This window comes from Sinocyclocheilus anshuiensis, unplaced genomic scaffold (assembly GCF_001515605.1).
Source record: "Sinocyclocheilus anshuiensis isolate Anshui unplaced genomic scaffold, SAMN03320099.WGS_v1.1 scaffold477, whole genome shotgun sequence".
Taxonomy (NCBI): Eukaryota; Metazoa; Chordata; class Actinopteri; order Cypriniformes; family Cyprinidae; genus Sinocyclocheilus; species Sinocyclocheilus anshuiensis.
This window is the reverse complement of record NW_015536549.1, coordinates 934,271-938,624: the sequence shown is the minus strand read 5'-3', so window position 1 is coordinate 938,624 and position 4,354 is coordinate 934,271.

The following is a 4,354-nucleotide window of genomic DNA, read 5'->3' as shown; positions in this document are numbered from 1 at the left end:
AAAAAAAATGGCAGAGAGGAACAATATCATTGGAATCACTTTCAGAATGATTTTTTTCAAGCTGATGAATGGACAGAGACAATCAGAAGTGAGCATTTAGCAGCAGACTACAAAACTGCAGCGCGTGCTGCAGAACATTATCGTTGGTGTGGATGCTGATATAGTTATTGTTATAGTTATATTAATATTTATTTATCGTCTTGGTGTGAAGGGACCTTAACTCTTACAAAAAATTACCTTCATATATAACATGGTACTGGATGATTACCATGGAATTTACCAGGGTTATGCACCATTAAGAATTCAGTTGAAAATTCCTTTTACATTTCAAATCAGTTCCTGAATTTTAACTGAATTTAAATTGAGGCAGCAAACAAAATTGCAATTCGCAATTTGAAACTGATTGTAAGGATGTAGATTCTAAAGTTAAGGAATTCATAACTGTAATTTTCAATAAGTAATCCAAAGTTTGTCAAGAGAAACTTGGTTGGCATGAAAAAAAAGTTAATATAACAAATATAACAAAGATTATTGGAGTACGTTTTAGTTGTTCTGCTTTCATGTTTAATTTAATGTGTTACTTGCCATTTTTTGTAACCGTTTGTAAAATTTATGAGCAATTTCTGAGTGAAAATTGTTTCTATGCCATTTTATTTCAGTATATTAAAGTTGAAAAAAAGCTTTGAAGCCTTAAAAAGCTTGCAGGTGTGTGTATATATATATATATATATATATATATATATTTATATAGATTCCCACATATGACATGCAAAAAAAAAAAAAGATATTGTGGCCACAAATTAAGACTTAGTTCCCATGAGTTATTAATTTGTGGGCATGTTTTATTCATTCATTCCCTCGTTTTAGTTAAATCATGGCCATGTTGTACTAATTTCTTCCCTAATTTTTTAGTTAAATCTTATAATGTGTGGGGCTCTGTATTTATTAGCCATAATATGGACATATAACAATAGCTCTTTTTGTAAATGCATTTTAACAAGCTCTTTTCCAACTTCAGTGTCTTGATCCACAATTAAGTTTTTCTCATGCAACCACTGAGTGAAGAAAAAAATGGTCAATGTTAATGGTCTCAAGCACATGTTTGTCAGCTAAATAATGACTCTGTCAAAATCCAATGTGTCAGCTGAGGTATAGCTTGGTGATGTTGTTTTCTTCTGAATTGTGTTCAATGGCGTCATTTCACCATGCTACAAGTGGGCAATTCGTTTTACAATAAAAAAGACCATTTATATCAGCTACATTGTTCTCACAGAATGTTTTATAGACATTATTATTGCATAATACTATAGGTTATATGATTAATTGTTATTTTTACAACATTACATTAGCACAAGCATGAGGTAGTAAGAGGGCATTCTCATGATTCACCAGGAAACAGATTGTTGGGTTAAGTATTGGTGCAATTTCCACAAATGGAAATATACGCTGAAACAACTATAGAGACAATAAATGGCACAAGCTTTGGTTGCATTGTGTCAGCTATGACATCGCTGTGAAAAGAGGAGGTTTTCATTCAAATTCTTATCTGAATCACTGGATTGTGGATTGTTTTTGCCCTTTTTTGTCTGGTACATTACACTCTGTGAAGGATTAATCATAGCTTTATCAGTCACGACTGACATCATCGACATCATCATCCTCATTATAATTTCCGTCATCCCAGAGAAAAGATAGAAAGAGAGAGACCATCAATGTCAAAAGACACTTTAGAATAGAATAATAAATATATAAGCTCTGCTCCAAACCCGGGTTAGCTGCCTCACTGTCTACTATCTACAGGCTACATGTTCAATTGGCTAAACCTAATTCAGTTGGAAATGGGGTTTCTTAACACTAAACTCTTTTCAAATACCTTGTGTAAAAACCTGACCAACTGAATTAAGTAACTCAATTGAATCTCTTACAGTTACTAGCTAGCTAACAGAGCACTTTGGCATGCATAATGTATTTTTTCTGACATTATAGGCAGAACCCTCCATGTCCTTATTTGTTCAAAATCTTGCTTCACATAACAGTTAACAGTTAAGTCTTAAAAAACCCTCTGTGATTGTATTGTCACCAGGACCAGAAGTGGGAATCACTCCATGATTAATTAATTTTTATCATGCTAAAAGGTCAAACCACTTTAGGAACTGTGTAACTTGTATCTGAAAGAACTGAGACTTGAAAATAGTTTATTTGTGTCATTCTGCAACAAGACCTGGAATTAATAAAGCTGCACATAGAAGGGTAAGAGATTAATATCTATCATTATACAAAGTATAAAGTTATTTGGTAGCTCGTAACACTTCCTGAATATTGCAAACTTTTAACACACAGCAATTATTATTTATTATTTCTACCTTTTCCATATGTTGCATCATTCTGTTGTAGAGAAGGTCTTCCACTAAAGTAGCCTAAATAATGCAACCACATATCAGAAAACTGTATTTAAATGTATGTATAAAAAGGTATGTATTGTTCTCACATGTGTGGGTGGGTTTATGCTAGCCTCTGATGACTCTTGACACATATATTCTTAAACATGAGGCACAGTAAATATCATTGTATAGTTCAAAGCCTACTGAAAATAATTATCCATTATCCAGCGCGTTCCATTCTGTGACAGTTGCGCTAAAAAAGAAAGTTGTTCTGAAAGTTGTGGTTGGTCACTTTGTGTGTAAATGAACATTTTGACCAACTTTTTCCACACTTGATGTCATTTCTAGTGAGAAATCAGTATTGTAGTAATTAAATATTCACTTAGTTATCACCAAAACTCTCTCTATTTTGTTGAAGATCACTAAAATATTATGCTTTCTCATAAGTCTGTCTAAAAATCAATTTTGGAAGGTACCTTTGTGTGCAAATGCTGCCTGCAGAGTCATTGCCTGATAGGGCAACAAGTAAGGCAACAAGTCAACTGCCTAAGAGCTGATGAGTTGTAAGGCTGCATATCTAGGCTGCCACATCATAAAGTCTCAATTGGAAGGATCCTTAGTAGGCAGTCATCATTTCATGTCATTCATTCGGTCTGTTTTGAAGGATGCATCAGGTATATCCTTTGCATACAATACAATTCGTGAAAAATTTATCAGCTGAAAATGAATCGACACTGGGCTTGTTCAATTTTATTATGTTATGCAAGACAAAAAAATATATTTTTGATGTAAAGTATTATGTTTTCTTTTGTTTAGTTGTAAATGAATCACATAATGATAAATTGTGCATAATATAAACCACTGGGAGACCACAAATGGTTGTTATTACCTGTACTGCATTAATGGAAAGTCAGTTAATATAAACATTTTCAATATAAAGTATTCTTCAAATTTGAATTGTAATAGTATTTTCGTGTTGTGACTGTGGGGACGGCGCCCATGCTCACCGCACAAAACCTCTATTAAAATTATAATTTGCAAAATACTTCATATTAAAAATCTTTATATTAACTGTCTTCATATTAATGCAGTACAGGTAATGACAACCGCCTGTGCCTGTGGTCTCCCAGTGGTTTATATTATGCACAATTTAGCATTATGTTTTACAACAAAACAAAAGAAAACAATGCATTCATCTCCAAAACCATTTTTTTTTGTCTTGCATTGCATAATGTACTTGGACTAGCTCAGTGCCAATTAATTTTCAGCAAATTAATTTTCAGCGAATTATTTTTCGTGAGTTGGAATGTGTGCAAAAGATTGTAGGGGATTGAAGGACGTGAAGGATACACCTGATGCATCCTTCAAGACAGGCGAATAAGGACGAGAAATGAACACTGCCTTCCAAGGATCCTTCAAACTGAAACATCCTTTGATGGAGCTTGATGACGTGGCAGACGAGATATGCAGCTTTAACAGTCTTCCAACTGAGAAGTTTGAGAAGCACTGCGATAGAGCAGGGGTGTATAATCCTGCTCCTGGAGGGCCACTTTCCTGCAGAGTTTACCTCCAACCTGCTCAAACACATGACAGTTCTTAGTAAAGCTGCGATCACACCATGCCGTAATTAATGTAATTCCGAGATGACAACAGAACAACAGAACTAGCACCTAAATGAATCTGGCGGCGGTCAGGTGGTACAGCAAAACTCTGGGTGCATCTCAATCAGCTTCCTAGCTCCCAAGCTTGGGAATCAATATATCGTGTACACCAGGGGTGCCCAATCCTGTTCCTACAGATCTACCTATCTGCAGAGTTCAGTTCCAACCCTGATTTAACTCACCTATCTGTAATTATCAAGTGCTCCTGAATATCTTAATTGGCTGGTTAAGCTGTGTTTGATCATGGTTGGAGCTGAACTTTGCAGGAAGGTAGATCTCCAGGAACAGGATTGGACACCCATACATGCATTG